The sequence below is a fragment of the Podarcis pityusensis genome, assembly GCF_964106645.2.
Source record: "Podarcis pityusensis genome assembly, chromosome: 7".
NCBI lineage: Eukaryota > Metazoa > Chordata > Lepidosauria > Squamata > Lacertidae > Podarcis > Podarcis pityusensis.
The window spans coordinates 56,700,982-56,722,720 of record NC_138031.1 but is presented as its reverse complement, the minus strand read 5'-3'; the positions used below and the strand labels follow the sequence as shown (position 1 = coordinate 56,722,720).

Here is a 21,739-nt window from a genome sequence, read left to right as displayed (position 1 = left end):
ACCAACACCTAAAACAACAACAACAACAATCAGTTTCCTGTTTTTCACACTCTTACATGGCTACCCATTCATTACTTTTGAAGGAAAACTGTTCAGAAGAAAGTTAAACAATTACAAAGAACAATGTATTCACCTCATCAATGCAGTACGGTGCTTAACAGTATCAGTAGAAGCTTGCATGGGATTGTGTTTCTTATGACAATGACAATCAATGTTGATGCTCAAAAACTGCTTTAAAATCCCAGAATTATAGACTCACCTGATTGTCGGTTGTCCTGAACCAAGGGGTATCTAGCAGTAAGTCCCACTCGTGTACACGATCCCATGGCAGATGTTAGCACATAGTCTAGCAGACTAACAGGCCCAAAGTCCAGTTAAGCCAGGTTCCTGTCTCTGCAGCTGATCCAGGAGTCAGGACACCTGGAGGTCAATCCCATACAAGCAGTCCTGAAGAGCTCCCTGGAACATCTAAGCTATGGTCTAACCAACACAGGAACACATAGCACCTCAGCTCTGTTTCCCTTTGATACTTTGCTTGCTAATTGCAGCATCTGGGCTTGACGAGGCATGTGCCCCTCACCTGTCCTCAGCCGACTCCTGCTGACAAATCACACACCTCCTCCCAGAGCTAGCGAGCCCCACCTGACCAACTAGTGAGCTGAGCTGGGGGTCCTTGGCTACCTCAGCCTCCAAGAGCATACCTCATGCTGCTCCTTACGCCCCAGAGTCTGCCACATTCAGGGAGACAGGAGCCCCTCCGGCTCTGGTGATGGGTGCTACTGGTCTGGGCACTGGGCACTGACCCCCATTCCCTCATCATCCTCCATCACCCTGTGTGTACTTCCTCCCCCATCCCCTGCTTGCCCCAATGTGTCCCAGTCATGGCTACACCCCGGTTGTCGTGGGCCAGGAGTCAGCTTCACCTGCTGATCAGCAGCCTGAAGGAGCAGAAGGCGAAGTGTCTCCACCTCCTGCTGATCAGCCTTCTTGCTCCTGATGAGAACCAGCTGGCTCCAGCTTCCTTAAGCAGGATTTCCAGCCTCAATCAGCTGCTGGAAACAACATTTGTCATTCCTGGCCAGATCTTGCTGCTTCTTGCTTCTCATGACCTTGGACCCTCGGCTTTCTTGACGCCCCGGATTGTCTATGTGAACTGAGATACTCCTGACCTTAGGACTGGACTGAACCTTGCTTATGGACTCTGCCTCCAGGCTAGTACCCCCCTGACTCTCGGCTGGCTGGCTGGCTTCTCCCTCCACTGAGCTCTGCAGTGGCTGGCAGCACAAGACCATGACACTTCCCTACTGTCCTGCCAGTTCATGGCATTGGTGCTTTCAGGGAACCCTGTGCAGTGCTTTGAAGTCCTGACAATCAGCTGATCATTGGGGCTCCAAAGCATTGTGCTACTTGACATCAGGTACTTGACAGGTGGGCAGGCCCATGTACCAGTCAAACTTTATGAATGTGATCCTTTATGTGAACCGCCTTGAGACCTTCGGGTATAGGGTGGTATAGAAATAAAATAAAATAAATTTGGCCTGCATGGATTGAGGGGAGATAATGATCCAAGGAGCAGGCCATAGAATCATAGAATCATAGAATCATAGAGTTGGAAGAGACCACAAGGGCCATCGAGTCCAACCCCCTGCCAAGCAGGAAACACCATCAGAGCACTCCTGACATATGGTTGTCAAGCCTCTGCTTAAAGACCTCCAAAGAAGGAGACTCCACCACACTCCTTGGCAGCAAATTCCACTGTCGAACAGCTCTTACTGTCAGGAAGTTCTTCCTAATGTTTAGGTGGAATCTTCTTTCTTGTAGTTTGGATCCATTGCTCCGTGTCCGCTTCTCTGGAGCAGCAGAAAACAACCTTTCTCCCTCCTCTATGTGACATCCTTTTATATATTTGAACATGGCTATCATATCACCCCTTAACCTCCTCTTCTCCAGGCTAAACATGCCCAGCTCCCTTAGCCGTTCCTCATAAGGCATCGTTTCCAGGCCTTTGACCATTTTGGTTGCCCTCCTCTGGACACGTTCCAGTTTGTCAGTGTCCTTCTTGAACTGTGGTGCCCAGAACTGGACACAGTACTCCAGGTGAGGTCTGACCAGAGCAGAATTCCCTTGATCTAGATGCTATACTCCTATTGATGCAGCCCAGAATTGCATTGGCTTTTTTAGCTGCCGCGTCACACTGTTGGCTCATGTCAAGTTTGTGGTCAACCAAGACTCCTAGATCCTTTTCACATGTACTGCTCTCAAGCCAGGTGTCACCCATCTTGTATTTGTGCCTCTCATTTTTTTTGCCCAAGTGCAATACTTTACATTTCTCCCTGTTAAAATTCATCTTGTTTGTTTTGGCCCAGTTCTCTAATCTGTCAAGGTCGTTCTGAAGTGTGATCCTGCCCTCTGGGGTGTTAGCCACCCCTCCCAGTTTGGTGTCATCTGCAAATTTGATCAGGATGCCCTTGAGTCCATCATCCAAGTCGTTGATAAAGGCCAGATCCAAGTATCCACCCCTGCTGTGGAAGCTGCATTGAGACTAGCTATGGACACGGGTGGCATTGTGGTCTAAACCACTGAGCCTCTTGGGCTTGCTGATCAGAAGGTCGGTGGTTCGAATCCCTGTGACGTGGTGATCTCCCATTACTCAGTCCCAGCTCCTGCCAACCTAGCACTTCGAAAGCACGCCCAAAAGTGCACGTAGATAAATAGGTACCATTCCGGCAGGAAGGTAAGCAGCATTTTCGAGTGCTGCTCTGGTTTCTGTGTTCCGTTGCACCAGAAGCGGCTTAGTCATGCTGGCCACATGACCCGGAAAAACTGTCTGCAGACAAACACCAGCTTCCTTGGCCTGTAAAACAAGTTGAGCGCCGCAACCCCAGAGTCATCTGTGACTGGACTTAACCATCAGGGGTCCTTTACCTTTTTTACCTTTATGGATAGCAGCAAATGGTGCTTGGGGGACCGAAAAGACAGGATGTAAGTTGAAAGTATTTCAGTAGTTTCCTCTGAATATAGTTATAGAGCAGCCATGTTCTAAATGTCCAAATGTCTATGGAACCTGAATTATAGGGCAGTCTTGGGCAGCATTACAATGATTAAATCCACTTAAAGAAAACTCTGCAGCAACGCTTGGATTTAACGCTGAACAATAGCATCATCATGATTGGTGTGGTTAAGAGGCTTGTTTAAAGGCAACAGGCATTATTTGCCATGGCTTTTAATTTCATACGGTTAAGAAAGGCGATGGGAAACTGACTTACTTGAGATCATATTATTATTTTCAACGTAAGTTACTTTGTTCCTTCCCCCCACTTGCATTTCCTTTAAGCAAAACAGCTTGACGGTTTTATTGCCCAAAACTCTCGACTTTGATTATATACTTACATAACCTGACACAGCGGATGGTTTTTATGGCAGTTGTTGTATGATTTGTATTTTTATAGTGCATTGAGGACAACTGAGAAATTTCCATTTGTGTTTAGGATCAAAACCTGTCTTTATTGAAATTGGCAGGAGGTTCTCCATCAATCTGAATGAGGAAGGGGGAACAGAAAGAATTGGCCCCTGGCTCACCGAAGGTAGAATACTTGAACACAATGCTGATCATATCTAACATTAAACTAAATTAAATGCCTCGATAACCTATTGTTTAAGGTAGGAAGGAAATGTTTGTGTTTACTATTACTTTTTTTAAAAAGGCAGGCTATAAAACCAGTAGGTTTCCTGTATACCTCTTAAATAAATGATCTTTTAATGGGTAACTGCTGATTTGGTACAACACTTTTCTTTCAAAAGCACTGAAGGTCTCAGTAGCCAAATTTTATCCCCCACCCCACCCCCCGTTCCACACCATACTTACGTTGAGCCTTTTGGAACATATCTCTGAAGTGATCACAGCAGTAAATTGCTTGTGCTTGTCTGTTGATTGTGAAGGGAAGAGGGTGGTTAAGGGTAGAAACTGAAGAACTCTATTTATCCACAGGCTAGCAAGATTAAGTGGTGCTGGAAAGGGGACTGGACGACTCACAGCTTGACCAGTGACCTCCATCTTGACCTTGAGCTTGACCTTTACTGAGGTTCACTTCCACCTCTGTAAGAGGGAAATAAAAGGTACAATGGAGCCCATAGGCAGCTTTATCTCTGCCGAGATCAAGAGAGGCAATCGGCCGTAAACAGAGCTAACTACAGCTACCTGGTCTACTTAATTCGGTAGCTTTCAGTTCCGCAGAAGGAAGGTTTGTTGCCTGTAAATATGGACCACCATTAGCAGGTTGCCTTTTCTCTCACATGCCATATTAGCAACCACCATCACTAGCTTATGCTGGTCACAATAAGAAAAAGACGTCGGTTCTTGTGTTTTGTTGGTGCACCCTTCGAAATGGATCTCGCATCACGGAGCAAGCATAGGAGTTGATGAATGATGTGAGGCTGTCAATCATGTCAGCTGCCTTGACAGAGGGCATTGGCATGGGAAGTATACACACTATCCTGGTGGTCCTTTCAGGCAGTACAGTATGTCATCCAGCTGTGGGGAAAGTGGCAATGATACACATTGCTACAGGGGCCATAGCTCAGTGGCAGAGCAGAGACCTTGCATGCAGAAGGTCCCAGGCTCAGGGTCCAGGTATGGTTAGGAAGGTCTGCCATCTAAAACCCTGGAGAATTGCTGACAGCTAGTGTCGGCACTAGGGCTACTCCCATACTACGTTTCATGAATGTGTAATCTGTTTAGGCCAGGCATGACCAAACTTGGCCGTCCAGATTTTTTGGGACTACAACTCCCATCATCCCTAGCTAACAGGACCAGTGGTCAGGGATGATGGGAATTGTAGTCACAAAACACCTGGAGGGCCAAGTTTGGCCATGCCTGGTTTAGGCAGATAGCTGGGCTGTAGACTCACGTGTAACATTCAGTGAGTGGGCAGGCAGGTGCACCAGCTTGCCCAAGTAATTGAGGGGGCCATTGCCATGCGATGGCCTCACATCATGTGTGCATGCCGCACAATGTGCTGACGTGTTGCATGTGTGATGCATGGCTTGCATGCACGTGTGGCATGAGCACACCACACAGCAGATGTGCACAGTGTGAACAAATCACTGTGGCATATTGAGGGGACCTGGTCCCCTCCTTGAAAATTTCAGGGGGGGGCAGAGGCCCTTTGCCCTCCTAACTGGTGCCTCTGCCTATAGGCTTATTCACACATTGCACTGAACAGTGGTACAATCTGTCTTTACACATGTACAATGTTTGTGTGAAAGACTGTACAATTTGTGCAGCTCAACTATTATAGATGCAGGGACACAGCTTGTACACTCTTTCATTGTAGTATGTAAACAACCCTTACATACAAAATAGTGCAGCTGTATAAATCAACAGTGAGAGCTGGACCATAAAGAAGGCTGATCGCCGAAGAATTGATGCTTTTGAATTATGGTGCTGGAGGAGACTCTTGAGAGTCCCATGGACTGCAAGAAGATCAAACCTATCCATTCTTAAGGAAATCAGCCCTGAGTGCTCACTGGAAGGACAGATCGTGAAGCTGAGGCTCTAATACTTTGGCCACCTCATGAGAAGAGAAGACTCCCTGGAAAAGACCCTGATGTTGGGAAAGATTGAGGGCACAAGGAGAAGGGGACGACAGAGGATGAGATGGTTGGATAGTGTTCTCGAAGCTACCAGCATGAGTTTGACTAAACTGCGGGAGGCAGTGGAAGACAGAAGTGCCTGGCGTGCTCTGGACCATGTTGTTACGAAGAGTCGGACACGACTAAACGACTAAACAATAACAACAAATCAACAAGGGGGCACTCTTTCCCACCAGTGGCGTAGCGTGGGTTCTCAGCACCCGGGGCAAGGCAAGTAATTTGCGCCCCCTAACCCGGGGCAAGGCACGTAATTTGCGCCCCCTAACCCGTGGATTTTAGCACTCGAGTCTCTTCCGCACCCCCTCCAGATGTTGCGCCAGGTGCAGCAGGCCCCCCTGCACCCCCCACGCTACGCCACTGCTCCCACCACAAGTCTTCAGGACAGCCATCCGAAGGCTGGCGCGGGGAGAAGGTCTCTCCGCCCGACCGCCAGGCTTCGGAGCAGCCTTCCGAAGGCTGGCGCGGGGAGAAGGTCTCTCCGCCCCACCGCCAGGCTTCGGAGCAGCCTTCCGAAGGCTGGCGCGGGGAGAAGGTCTCTCCGCCCCACCGCCAGGCTTCGGAGCAGCCTTCCGAAGGCTGGCGCGGGGAGAAGGTCTCTCCGCCCCACCGCCAGGCTTCGGAGCAGCCATCCGAAGGCTGGCGCGGGGAGAAGGTCTCTCCGCCCCACCGCCAGGCTTCGGAGCAGCCTTCCGAAGGCTGGCGGTGGGGCGGAGAGCCCTCCTCCCGCCCCCAGCCTTCGGAGCAGCCTTCCGAAGCCTGGCGGCGGGAGGAGGTCTCTCCACCCCACCGCCAGGCTTCGGAGCAGCCTTCCGAAGGCTGGCGCGGGGAGAAGGTCTCTCCGCCTCACCGCCAGGCTTCGGAGCAGCCTTCCGAAGGCTGGCGCGGGGAGGAGGTCTCTCCGCCCCACCGCCAGCCTTCGGAGGAGGTCGGAGGACAGTGGGGTTCCTGCTTCCTCCAGGAGGGCCGGCCAAACGCGCCCCCCCAAATGTTGCGCCCGGTGCGGCCGGCACCCCTGGCACCCCCCACGCTACGCCACTGTTTCCCACAAACACTTGCAGGGAGGACGCATGCACCTGTGTTCAGTGTAATGTGCTAGCAAGTCTCATGCTTAGCTGGCTGATCTGCCTCAGCAGATGACATCTTTTGTATGGACACACAACTTTGGCCTGTGGCAGACCGCAGCGCAGATGTATCACTATATACCAGGGTGGGGACCCTCTGTGGGTTAAACCTCACCTAACAGGGGTTCAAATTTGTTTCTCTTAACTGCAGCCCCCTGTCCAACCCTTGATGTCATGCACAACATCAGGTGTGGGAAAGAGAAAGAGAGATGGCTGCCAAGGTCCAATCAGAAGCCTTAAAATGTTGTTCCCACTTGTGCATTGTCAAGGGAAAGCAGTCTTTGCTGCTACTGCCCATCAATTAAGTCAAAACCTGCTGGATCAGCCGTTTGTGGTGTTTTGCTGTCCTGACTTCAGGGCTTTAAAGCACCCAGTCACTTGTAATGCCCTGTCCAGTAGCCAATTCTGTCCCTCAGCAATAAACCCTGAAAAGGATCTGGCCCATAGAACCAAAAAGTCCACTTTTTGCTTTTTACAGTGTGTTTATGACTGGGATGGAAAAGAAACAAACAAAAGAGGCGACGTATTACTTGTTATTACTTTCTTTTCTTTGCTCAGCAGGGTTCAGGCATGGGCCAACAGCTCAGCTCTCACATTTTAACTGGATAACACACACACATGTATAAGTCCATTCATGAGTCCCCAACGAGCACATTATCTTACCGGAAATGATAATGAGAATTTCACTCCTTATGGGCTCCTGCATTTTCCAGATTTAGCAGGATGGAAGTTTGACTCGCCAAACAGTGTTCCCTCCTGGCTCTTGTCTGCAAGCTTATTCAATAAAGGTGTGCATGGGGCCCAGTATCTATGTCGCAAGTAATTGTATTTGGTGGGGTGGTTGTTTATTTTTAATGGGATTTTTTATTGCCACAGAGAGATAAAGTGAGCATGGTGTACACTCAAAATAAATTCAATAAAGGCAAGGTAACACACTTGCTTCATGCCTGAGCCCATTATTCCATGCTTATGGAAGAAAACAGAAGAATATATATTCCTCAATTCCCTGCTTTTAAGGCACTCACAATAATTACATAAACAATGTGTGTTTGTATGATGGTTGCACATGCCTGACCCCTTGCATAGGCACACCACCTCTGAGACAGTACACAGCCATCATGCCTAGTAGCTGTTGATAGCCTTATTGTCCATGAACATGAATTTGTCTAACTCACTTTTAATGCCATCCACGTTGGTCATCATTGCTACATCTTGTGGTAGCTCATTCTGGCTTTGATTGAACTTGGCATAGGCATCTGGCTGACTACTGTGAAAACATAATGCTGGAATCCCTTTGGTTACATTTCACCACATACTAATGCAGCAATACCCACTGCTGTGCAACATGAAATTTAGGGTCATAAGAAAAGCCCAGCTGGATAAAACCAAAGGCCTATCCAGTCCCGTTTTCCGACTTCATAGTGACCATCCAGAGGTCTACAGGAAGCCCATAAGTAGGAAATGAGCAAAACAGCACCCTGCCCCCAACTGGTATTTGGACGTAACCTGCCTCTGAATACTGGAAGTAATCTAGCCATCATGACTTGTAGCCATCATAGTGTCTCAGTTTAACCATGTGCTCCAAACACCATAGCAACAGGGGACTTAAAAACCTAACTCCAGATTTTGAGATCATTGGATTGCAAAACTATCCACTCATTAACACATGACTCAGCACATTTCTGGTCTACTTACCAGTCCAGTATGTTTTCCTCCGACTAGCAGCAGCTCTCTGGGGTTTCGGGTTGCAGTCTTCTCTATCCCTTGCTAGCCAACCATTTTACTGCAGATGCTCAGGACTGAAGCTTAAACCATGTGCGCGCAAAGTGTGCTCTAGGAATGAGGAACCTGTGGTTCCCCCAGAATGAACCCACAAATCCCAGGATGCATTTGCTATAAAGGAATGGAAATTCTCTCTTTCTCTCTCACATACATTTCTCTGATCAAAAAATATATTCTGCTTGTATTTATTAGCATTTGTTGTTGTTGTTTTGTCGTTTAGCTGTGTCTGACTCTTCATGACCCCATGGACCAGAGCATGCGAGGCACTCCTGTCTTCTACTGCCTCCGCAGTTTGGTCAAACTCATGATGGTAGCTTCGAGAACACTGTCCAGCCATCTCATCCTCTGTCATCCCCTTCTCCTTGTGCCCTCCATCTTTCCCAACATCAGGGTCTTTTCCAGGGAGTCTTCTCTTCTCATGAGGTGGCCAAAGTATTGGAGTCTCAGCTTCAGGATTTGTCCTTCCAATGAGCACTCAGGGCTGATTTCCTTGAGAATGGATAGGTTTGATCTTCTTGCAGTCCATGGGACTCTCAAGAGTCTCCTCCAGCACCATAATTCAAAAGCATCAATTCTTCGGCGATCAGCCTTCTTTATGGTCTAGCTCTCACTTCCATACATCACTACTGGGAAAACCATATCTTTAACTATACAGACCTTTGCTGGCAAGGTTTATTAGCATTAGTATTTATTAAATTTATACCATGCTGTTCCTCCCAAAAGACCCCAAGACGGCAAACACACCAAGTGATAAAACAATTAAAACAACTTTACAACATTAGAAGCAGTTCTAATATAGATGCTGACTGGGAAATATCTCTGCTTAAAAGGCTTGTTGGAAGAGGTTTTCCAGTGACAATATTGTTACTGACCATTTTTCAACAGCATTACGGGCTATATAGCAGGGGCAGCCCTCCAGATATTGTTGGACTCCAAATTGCCTCAGCCCTTCCAGCATGGCCAGTGGTCGAGGCTGATGGGAGTTGTGGTCTAACGTCATCAGGAAGGTCAGAGGTCTCCCAGCCTTGGTGCATGGTCTGTCACTGAGCCCATCCAGTGTCCCATCAACTTCTCATTACTGACCTGCTTCCTGGCCCTGCAAAATGAGTCTAAGCATAGGTTTTAGGGATTACAATCCTATGCACATTTGCCTTGGAGTTAGTCCCATTGAACTGGGACTCATTTGCACATCAACAAGCAGGTTGTAAGGCTGCTACCTTATTCAGTGATTTTACTCTGCTCCTACCTTTTAAGAATTACCTGAAGGAGCAAAGCGATATGTTGGCAAGGAGGCTGCTTGTCCCTTTTTGTCAGGGAAAATGTGCTCATTGCTGACTCCTGTGCTGTTTGCCATTAGATAATAGACATACAAACTTCTGGCTATTTGGACCTCGCAATCTTTCATCCCCGAGAGAAAAACCATTGATCTTTTTCATCAGAACATACGTCAAAAAGTAGTAGCAAAATACCCATGATGTCCAGCATTTTATTCCCTTGGGCTCCTGGTGTGAAGAAGGAGATTGATTTTTTTTTTTAAGAAAAAAACTTTTTAGGGTGGATTTGATCTTAAATTAGTCTCCTTTTCTTTTTGCAGCATTAGATTCTGGAAACTTGTAACAGTGAGACAAAACAGAAACTGCTATGCAATGCAGGTGGGAGAAATGGACATGCCAACTTGCCCCAATCCTCTACTATGAATTTTAAGAGAAGCTCCATTTAAGTAGAACTTATTTAGGCAAGGAATGTAGCAAAAATGGTAGAGTACATGCTTTGCATGCAAAAGGTTCCAGGTTCAAACCCGAGCATCAAGTGCATTCTATTATGCAGAAATGCTTGTAGAATGTCCGTATCAGGCAAAATTGCCTATGAAAGTTTGTTATCTGAGGGAAACGCTCACTAAAATGAATTTTCCTGAGAACTTCTCCTTCTCTTTAAGGAAACTGATGTGGAAATATGAATCTAAGACTAGGAAAATGTGAAACCAAGCATGGCAGACTCCTCCATTCATAGCATTCTTAATAGATCTCTTGCCTTGGAGACCTATCAAAATCCATTTGGAAGAGAGTTCTTGATGCTGATAGGAACATTTGCTCCTACCTTGTTATGCAGCTAAATTAAATAAATGCAATTTTTCCCACATGGTTGATGTGCTGGGGAGGGGAGGAAATGAGAATGTTATATCTATAGCTGTAATCCTATTTTCATTTGCCTGGGAGTAAGCCCCACTGAACTTGGTAGGACTCACATCTGACATGAATAGCATTGTCAGATAACTTATGATCCAGAAATACTGTAAATTGATCTGGATTAGGATTTCTAATCTAAAATATTTTATCCAAGCCCTTTTACTTTATTACAACAGAATTATTGAGTTTATTCTTTTAATCTCCCATAACACTGTCATCATTTTGGTCTAACACACTTCTTATATCAAGCTTTGGGCAACTTCATGGCAATTTTTGACTGTATTATTTCCTGGCATATTCTCAGAAATATGGCCAGTCTGTATTAAAAAGCCATTTTATTTTTATTTTGGGGGATATGTGGAACAGTATATCATGGTGACACAATAATGATGAATCACGTTTTGCCAACTTCAGACTTGCCTTGTGGTATTACTTATGAAAGAAGTTCAGACCCGCATTAGATCCCAGCTGCCAGTTTCATAAATTAACACAACGTATAGTGTCTCTCTTACAAATACTCAACAGCTGGGGTCTTCCCCCATATTTGTAATCATATGTAGCCAGTTCACTATTATACCAGAAACAATGCCTGGCCAAGGAGGACATACTTGTATACTTTGCTGTTCCATCTTTACTGTTCCACCACACACACAAACAAATTATATTGTTGCTCATCAGCCCTATCAGAACAGATGATCTGGGGAGCAAATATGGCTCTGACCCTGGAGGCAAAGTATAGCCATGGTGGCTCTCATCCATTGAGAGCCTTATCCACCAAGAATTGGTCTAATCTTGTGAGCAACATCATGGGAGGGGTGCTTTCCGCTACACCATTGGAAGCTTTCTGTGAAGCTGCTGCAGAAGAGGGACTGTGAGCAACATTGCGAGAGGGTTCTTTTTGCTCTTTTGCTAAATGTTGTTAATGCATACTGCTGAAATGCTTTTGGACGTTATTATATTTGCCATTGTATTGTTTCGCTATGTTATGATGACATTGTTTTTGAGTTGTTAGGTTTTGAAATGCTTGTTTTCTTTGCTGTAAGGCGCTTTGAGCATGTTTGTTTTTTGGAAAAGCAGGATACTAATAAAATGAATGGGGGGGAATGGATACTCCTCTCTTAAAGCCATCCAAGGTGGTGGCCATCACCACCTCCTGGGGGAGCAATTCCATAGATTACCTATGTTACAGATGCAAGTATAGACCAGTCCTCAATCACTGGAAGTGGCAGGCCTAACTATGATAACAGACTTAGTTGGTCTCTAAGGTGCTACTGGGCAATATTTTAATTTTTTAGGATAAAGAAATGGTGGATAGAAGCTGAAATGATGGGCCAACCGTTCCTGCAAAAGATGTTGAAGTGGTTCCAGAAAACAATGATGAACATTGTTGTTTTTCTGGCAAACGTAGTAGTAGATAAAAGAGAGGAAAGAAAAGTCTGTTGTGTTCCCATTTTACAGATGGGAACTGAGACAAGAAATAGTGGCTTGTTCAAGGCTACCCAGATGTAGTAGGTTCTCACAACTGCTACTGAATATAGGGAGAGTACAAAAAAAACCCTCAAGGAGGTGTGTGGCCTGGAGAGGCAGGACCGGCCAGGGGGTAATCTAGAGGGCTGGGCAGAGGAGCCGGTATGGCTATATATTTTGCCCCTGGGCAGGGAATTCACCACTCCTGCTATAGCCAATTCCCTTTCCACATTATACAACTATTGCACTCCCAGCTGCAGTAGCAGAAAAGCTAGGAATTGGGATGCAATCAATCAAAGATGGAAAGGAAAACTGATGCTGTTGTTGGCCAACTTTGGGTGTCCCTCCCCCCCTTCATCACAAAGGTAAAAGGATGGAGGGGGAAAGCAAGACCATTTGTATTACAGTTATTTGCAATCTAATTTGCCAAGCCAAGGGATAGCTGCAGTGATCTAATTCTCAATATACTACAGGACTCAGGTGAAGTACAAATCATCTTAGAGGATCCAATAATTTTGTTTCAATTGATCAATTCCGTAGATGGTATCCTTCGGTGAAGACTTTGCAGATAAGTGAAGTAAATTAGGTTCCAAAGAAAACACTGTGTGCACGCTTGCTTGCTTGCTCTCTCTCTCGCTTTCTCTCTCCCTTTCTCTCTCTCATTCTTTCCAACAGGGGCTTCTGCCATGCCTTTCCAGTCCTCCAGGAGCTCCGTACCCTTTGCAGAATGTGCTTGGGGCCTCCTGAGCTGCTTTTACTGTACTCTATCAAAGCCCGGCTCTTTGCAGCTCAGTGAATAAAATACTGCAGTTTCTCCCATTGACTGACTGAAATAAAATAATCTATGATGCATGAACAAGTCTAAATGAAATAATAATATCCTTAGCAGTGAAAAACGGATTGGTAATACAGTAATTGAGCAGATTTATTGCCATCTCCTTGAGCTAGCCTGCTGAAGCAGCCTGCTATTTTATTTAATCTCATATCAGAGGAATTACTGGCTGGTAATCCATTGTTAAACATCATTTAGAATGATGGATGAAAATGTCAGCTTTTCCAACATAATCAATTCATATCTCATTAGCACATATTATTTATGATTCTCATAATGGGACCTGCAGGGGCCTCCGGGGGAAATGGAGACCTCAGCTGTTGCTGAAATGAGATGAGATATACTGTAGCTTATGAGTTAATAACTGCATATAAAAATACTTGCCCACCATATTGATTGTCCTTACCATTTTATAAATGAATTGAGTGCCTCAGCCTTCCCTCTTGCTGTGTGTATGGCAGATCTTCCTCCTACTCATTCAGAGGAAATAATTCCGCGTATGTATATTTGTGTGTGTGTTTTACACACAAACACACAAACACACACACACAACATGTTAGAAAGACTGTTTTAAAAAATAACTTTTAAGACCCGTGGAGTTGGGAAGGGGAAGAATGCCTCTGAACGTGAAGTAATAAGAAACACTTTACTGCTCTGTTGCTGTTTGTTAAGGACTTCGGGCCTTTTTCCCCCCTCAGTACCTATGAAGACAAATCGACATATTTCTTCAGCTACAGCAGAGTTGCATTTTAAGGATACTTCCCCCCTCATGCTGCCTCAAAGCCCAATGAAAAGCAAACCTTAATGTAGTTGATGGTGCAGCTGTAATCATGGTCACAGTGTCAACTGCTGCCTCAATTAAACTACATTTGAGAATCATTTTATGCTTCAGCTCATAAACATCAATAAAGGAAAATGAGTAATAAATGACTGTCTAGAGTACAAAGGACCAGCTCATATTTCAGATGAAAATGAAGACAAAATGTAGCTTTTATTTGCCTGTGGAATTCCCATTAACTGCATCACTGACAGGAGGGAGCTGGATCAATAGTTGGCCGGCCGCAGAAAACAGTTTCTGGCTGTTCAGCAGCCAATGCAAAAGGAAAAGTGTCATATTGTGATCTTTATCAGGTAATCTTCATTACACCAGACCAATGATATATGTATATACCGGTCAGCTAGGGGCACTTCTAATTCTTGGGTCTATTTGTGTCCTGAAGTGCAGAGAGCTCACAAATTATTTGTTTACAACCATGAAAAACCTTCAATGTTCATCTCTTTTATTCTTTTATAGGTAATCCATAACTGGAAAGTTTCTCTCAAGACCACTTTATTCACTCAGAATGTTCAAGGCAACACTGCTTAAAAACTTATCTCTCATGCTGCTGGAAGGACAAAAATCTTGCAGTGCTGGTTTTTCCCCTCCCCTTTTTATTTCTTTATCCCTACCCTCTTTCGGTGCTGTTTGATGAAAGATTCTCAAGGTATCCTTCTGAAGGCATTTGTGCCTTTTTTTGTAAAGGTTTTCCTCCGCAGTTTATTTGAACAAAGGAAACATGTGCCTTGTGATGAAAATAGCCCATCTACAGATGGACAATTGTGACACATCGTGGCTTGTTTGGACCGCAGCCTGTTCGCACTGAAATGCATTGAACTTAATTTTATAAGCATGCCATTATGAATGGCCAAAAAGTTTATTGCAGAAATAAATACATCATAAGGGCTGCTTTGCCAATGTGTGGAGGACAGGAAGACTCTGTGTGTTAAAGTTTCCTAGGACCCCACACGTCTCTTATCTTTCGATACCTTAAATCACAAAGAAATTTGTTATAACCCAGCTACCCACTGTCACAATATCACAAATATGACAACAGTTCTTATCATAACCTAATGACAGGCGTCGCCAACATGGTTTCACCCAGATGTTCCAAGACTAAAACTCCCATCAGCCCCTGCTAGCATGGCTTATGGCCAGGGATGATGGAAACTATAGTCTAGGAACACTTGGAAGGCACCACATCCATTACCTGGCCTTCACTACAGCCGACATACAATTACAGAGGCTGTGATTCTTCTTGCATAGTGAAAGAGCAAGCGCAGACTACTTCTGCCATGCATATCAGGTAATATCTAATGCTGGTTTTGGGTGTGTTGTTGGACTCCATCACCCATCTGTTTCAGCCAGTGCAGCCAGTGGTCAAGGATGATAGAAGTTGGTGTTCAACAACATCTGGAGGGGCCACAGGTCCCCCATCGCTATTCTAATATTAAAGTCCAATGGGTATGCAGCCTGAATAAGGGCTCATCCAGACATCTTGCTTATTTGGCATTCATCTTCCTTTGCTTGCACAAAGTTTACACAGCAGTTAGACTATGTCTGGTCTTTGTTGAACATTCATTCTGAGTTGTTCACAGGACAGTCATATAACAACAAGTATTCATCCTGATCTGCTTGTGGGGTAAGTAGACATTAACATTTCTTCCTACTTTAATCATTAGTTCATCACTTTCATAACCACAGAACAGTGTGGGTTTCTTAAGTGGATTTGTTGCACTAGAGCAGGGATGTCCAACCAGTAGATCATGATCTACCAGTAGATCCCCAGCTGATCCTGGTAGATTGTGGGATCCTTATCATGTACAAAAAGTTACGGGGGGAAGCTAAAAAACTCTGTGCAATCCTCCCCCCAAAACGCTCAACAACAACTCTGGGCAATCCACCCATCCCACACATGTTACTCCAATGACAATGACAATGAGTAGATCACTGCCAGTTTTATATATATATATACTGGGAGTAGATCAGTCTCTTGGGAGTTCGGCATGCCTGCACTAGAGTGACAGAGCACTCTGATCCACTTTAACTGTGCAAAACTAAAGTTCCTCCTTCAGAAACAGTGATCGTATGGAGGTTCCCTAAGAGTTCAGAGGGACTTGTGCCAATTGCACAGGACTGCTGCTGTAGGAAAAACAACTCCAAGGTACCTAACGTTTTGGATTTTTTTTTAAAATGGCATCATTTCTGAGCACATATATCCCAAGTAGACATCATTCACTAAAGTTAATCAGATCTGCTGGTGCTTGTCCCCTTTTCGTCTCATGCAGTGACAGGGAGGAAGTGGGCTAGGTGCCTACTTTCTCATTTACTGTGGCAACAAACATGTATTTCCCCAGTGAAAAATATTGAAATATAAATATTTACTACCATTTTGTGGGACATATAAATTAGGCACACGCCGGCTTCCCCACCCCTTTTTGCACTTAGTAGATGTGTAGCTTTTAATATTGGATGGAAGGGCAGGTAACAGTGTTTGATGCTAGCAAGCTATCAATAACAGGTACTCTTTAATATAGTGAATGAAAGACTTCATAAATCCTAAGTTATACAAGGGATCATACAATGCTTTTAGCAAATTTCCAAAGACTCATAAAAACTATAAATCAATGCATTTTTGATTAATCAAGCCATACAGTCAGGTTTGAGAGTAAACCGCATGGTGTTTTCTTCTTTCTGGATGTACAATACAGGCTTAATGAGAAAAAAGCAGTCATAGACTCAAAAGGGTGACCACACCCAGTAGACCGCAATATCACCCACAGTATCTGGCATGAAACATTAATTCATTAATTAAACCACTCCCTTTTTCATCCCACCATTCCTTCAAGAAGCTCAAAGTAGTATTCATTATTCTCTTTCTCTCACCCCAGTTTGGTAGCTTAGGTAGAGAGATGATGGTTGGCCTACATTCACCCAGTGAGCTCTGTGGCTGAGTGGGGATTTAAACCCGGAGCTCCCTGGTCACATAGTTAAACTGTGGACTTCACGCCCACAGGAGACAGTGCTGGTCAGCAACCTAGATGCCTTTAAAAGAAGATTGGATAAATTCCTAGTTACTAGTCTTGAGGGTTATGCTCTCTTCTGTGGTTGCTGGAAACCATCAGAGGATAGAGTGATCTTATGCTTGGGTCCTGCTTGTAGGTTCCCCCGTAGGCATTTGAGTGGCCACTGTGAGAACAGGATGCTAGGCTAGATGGAGCATTGGTCTGATCTAGTAGGCTCTTCTTATGTTCTTAGGGTCCAAATGCCCTAAAGCCACAGTCAAATTGGTGGTTGTGTGTCTCGTCTGCAGACAGGAAACCTAAGGCCAATTATCTGTACAGTGGTATCTCGGGTTAAGTACTTAATTCGTTCCGTAGGTCCGTTCTTAACCTGAAACTGTTCTTAACCTGAAGCACCACATTAGCTAATGGGGCCTCCCGCTGCCGCCATGCCGCAGCAGCACAATTTCTGTTCTCATCCTGCAGCAAAGTTCTTAACCCGAGGTACTATTTCTGGGTTAGCGGAGTCTGTAACCTGAAGCGTATGTAACCTGAAGCGTATGTAACCCGTGGTACCACTGTATCTTTTCAGTTGGGTCAGGGGAGGAGGGTGGAAATCAGCAAATTCTAAGCTGCTAGCAGCATAGGGCTTGGACACACGAGGAAAGCCTTGGTAGGCTATGGCTAACTTTCAAGCACATGTTGCCCACCTGGTTTAGTTGGTTAGGATTGCTGCATCAAAGCATTTCCCAGTAAATACTATTCAGATTCATTCTATCTCGGCAAAAGAAGAAGAAGTTTAAAACACAATACTTTATTTGTAGAAAGTACCAAATAGGTCCTAAAGAAAATGAAAAACCTTATCAGGCCAATGTATTCTAAAGATCAGGAACTGACTGACAATAAACAACAGAATTCTAAGAGAATTTAAGAATATCCTAAGGAGTCTTTAAATAAAAAGTAGCGGTGGCAGAATTTTTAGCTGAAAATGCTGTGTTGTATAGAATATTCTCATGCACCTTGTAAAATCCTCTGACATCAATATTTAATTTTACTAGATATTCTATAGGTTTCCCCAAAACCTATAAAATAGAATAGTGATGGGGTATATTTTTAATATTGATTAGCATTCAGCAATCCCAAAGCAAACTATTCACAAATCTGCACAATTAGAAATTAGTCTCTGAGGTTATGATGCTTTTTTATATAGGGCTAATGTTATGACCAGCACATATCCTGGCCCTTCCAAGTTGTCACCTTAAAACACTGTGGTGTGTTTTTTAATACCTTTAAACACAATGGCTTGTTCTTCTAAATCTCATCCCATTCTTCTTCGGAATGCAACAATGAAGGTGAGTTATGGTTTCGGCATCTTGTGCAAACACTGTAATTGGTTTCTTTCAAGAATACTGTCCTGAAATCTATTTCTGATTGAGAAGTGCAAATATATTGGAGGGATGGGGTTGTTTTCTGACTTGCAGAATAAATTCAGAATTCAGTGGGGTTGTGCAGTCCCAGTCCCACCCCACGTAAAACCAATAGCCATTTTGCTATTGATATTTATGGGGTAAATCCTGCATCTTCAGGCACAGATCGTGTTGTTTCTCTGTTCCCCATTTTCTACCTTGCTTCAAGTCTATTTAAAACCAAAATAAGGGACATAGGAGTGATCTAGATTCCATTGGCACTCTCTTATCGGCTGGGCAGGATGTTGCTATTGGGTCCATGGTGGCCAGAAGAGAGGTGATTGTTTCACCCAATTTGGGGACCATAACTCCTGGAATCCTGCATAGCAAGGGAAGAAGTGTATCTATAAACAGCCCCTCTAAACACCTAGTGCCCACTCTCCTCTGAGAATCCAGGGTTGCTATTTCTAAAGCTGCATGCAGTTTACAGTGACATGCTCCTAGTAGCTGCAAACATTCTACCAACAGCAGACAAATATAATCAGGAATGTAGCAAACAATATAAACTAGGCAGTTCAAAAGATCTGAAGTCAAACTGAAATGTAAGGCTATTAGAAAGCTCTTGCAGAACAATTACCAGTGGAAGCAACTAAAACAGTGTCTGATAAGAATCCTTTTCTTGAAACCACATCCTAGTTTTATAGCCAGAAATAATTGTATTATATAATTTCTTAAATGTCTCAGTTGTTTGTGTGTTTGTGTGTATTTATGTATATATGTATATGTGTATCTTCAAAATCCAGAAGACATATAGGTACACACATGCATAAACGCGTTCTCCCCTCTCTCTATATATAATATAATGCCATGCCTATAAAACAATAGCTTAAAATGCCAATTAAACCCCTTATCTAGATCTCATGCTATAAACCAAAGAAAAAGTGGTGGTAATGCTAGCCAGCCTAATACAGAAGCCTTATACACCATCTAACACTCAAAATCTTTGCATACAGATAGGTTGTATAATCCAGAATCATTTCATTCTGTCCCTCTCTACTAACACACACACACCTGTTATTTTAGAAAAGGTCTCTCCTAAAAAGCAACATATGTATTTGCTCTACTGAAATATTCTCAGCAACGACACACACTGAACTGCAGAAATGACTTGCAGGCTCAGACCCACAAGCCACCATGTTTGAAGCTGAAGCAAAGTGAGAGCACAAATGCAGGCAAGGTTTTATTCATGTGTGAAAATGGACAAGCCCTTTTTGTAAGTATGAATTTACTGGCTTTCCCCCAGCTCAGACACCAGCGAGTGCTTATCGCCTCTTCTCTGATCTATAGGAGTTGCATGCATGGTTCTGTTGTACAGTCTGCTATACACAGACGCCTCATGACATCCCTTCTCTCCTGGGGCATCACAGGAGTAAGGAACAAGCCTGAGCCATCAATATTTTTTTCGGTGCACTGTGCAAAATTAACGCTTCCCAACAATGATGCACATCATATGCTTTATTTCTACAAGACAAGCGAGAAAATGATCCAGAGCTGATAGGTGCTAAGGTGAATTTTGTTTATTCTGGTTGCTCGTTCATGCAAAATAGATTTGGGCTGTATTTGATATCTATGCCACCTTCTCCAAAGGACACTGTCACAAGGACACTGTGCTTTGAAGGGCTCTCCAGAGCAGATTTTGAGGGCCTGCATGGAGAGGAAGCGAAAGGGAAGTCCCACTGCACACACAACATTGGATACAGCAAATCCTGCAGTACCCAAACAATTGGATCTCAGCCTCTCAGCAGAAAAGGAAAATTCTAAGGTTTTCACAGAGGCACCAGCTTGTGCAAGTGATTGTGGGGGCCAACACTCTGTGTATGACATCCTGACATCAGTATGTTGGGAGGAGCCAGGGGTGGAGCCAATCACAGCAGTCGTGTGGCTGCAATGGACAGCGGCTCCTCTTCCGCCTACTCTTGGTGCCACCACTAGTAGGAGGCTGCTTCAACTCTCCTTCCCCCTCCATGGCAGCAGGAGGAGAAACCATGCCACATTCACTTCCACATTTCGCCTCTGTGCTTTTTGGACATGGAGGCAGCCCCTACCCCCCCCCAATAGGGGCCCCCTAAAGGGATTGTCCTCCAGGATCTGGCACCCCTGTTATACACTGTACCTGTCCTGGGTCCCCTTCCTGGGTAGTAGGCAATGATAAGCTGCCATTTTAACTTTCCCACAATGACCCAGAGCAACACTGGTTGTTCATTTGCCTTTGGAGGAAATAATACACTAATAGCATATAAAGACCTTAGCAGCTCGGGACAAGTTTCCTTGTGGGTTTGCCTTACCCCATATATGCATTTTTGACCACATTGATATATGGAATTAGCACTGTTAAAGATGCCACATAATTCTTGCCCCACTGTTGTAATAAATTGATCTTTGAGTGTGGCAGCATCTATATTATTGGTGTCAGGCAGGTGCTTTTGCTGTACTCACTTTTTGGTGCCTGCTTAAAACATTTTTGTTTAGGGAACCCAGTGCTTTTTTCGGGAGGGATGCAGGGGGACACATACCCCTAAACATTTTGTGAGTCTAAGTTTGGCCTCATTGAGGGGCAGTATTTCAATATGAGTAGGAAAATGAGAGTACCCCTAAACACTTTTAATGAAAAAAACGCACTGGGGAAGCCCATCCAGACATGCAGAAGTTGCATGTATGGGTTTCCTTTTCTTTTTTAAGCAACTGTTGATTTTAATAATCTTCTGAATATTTTAAATAACAGTTTCTAACTGTTTTTGACTGGCAGTTTTAATGACTTATCTTATATTTCTGTAAACCACTTAGAGGTTTTCTTGCACTCAAAGCAGTATATACATTTTGTGAAATGCATAAAATTAATGTCCACTACAACATCCTTTACAATGGCAGCAGAAGGGCACTGCTACCAGGTAAAGAAGAAAACAGAAATGTGTGGAGGACAGGATCCCCTTGAATGGGAAGTAATGAACACATTCTAAGGAATTTTGAGAAAACCTGGCAACACTAAGATGTGGAAGATGCTTCCCGACAGAAGGAATGGACACTTTGCCAATTTATCTTATAAACTGGATTGGCTTTAAATAGGATTCATCTGAAGTATTTATGTTATTCTTCTAAAAAGGAAAAAAGAAAACCTGCCATAGAAACAAATATTGGAATTTGAAAGCACTTCAGCCTGATTAGGTAAAAATCAAGGAAAGAAGGAAAGATCCCTAGAATGAAGAGCATCTGAACTGTATGTCATTTCATTTTATTTGCAAGCCAACATCATCTGTTGTAGTTTCATTCTTTCTGCTATCTTTGTACATTTATCATCCCTGTAGATGTGAGAGGGAAAGCAGGGATGCCACTGGAAAGAACAGAAGTCTTCCTTTTTTTTTTTTTGCAGGCTAACGGCATTGCATAAAATGATAGCCATGAAAAGCAAGAAGAGCC

The 21,739-nt window shown here is 44.2% G+C and overlaps 1 long non-coding RNA gene across 1 annotated transcript in view; it reads right to left on the bottom strand.

The window, feature by feature from the left end:
- Positions 1-14,699: 14,699 nt before the first annotated feature.
- The window catches only part of LOC308481708, a 29,817-nt gene continuing 22,777 nt past the window's right edge, over positions 14,700-21,739 (bottom strand). Inside the window, exon 3 of the long non-coding RNA XR_013988833.1 lies at positions 14,700-14,846. This is a non-coding gene — a long non-coding RNA (uncharacterized lncRNA). The remainder of the gene's footprint in view (positions 14,847-21,739) is intronic.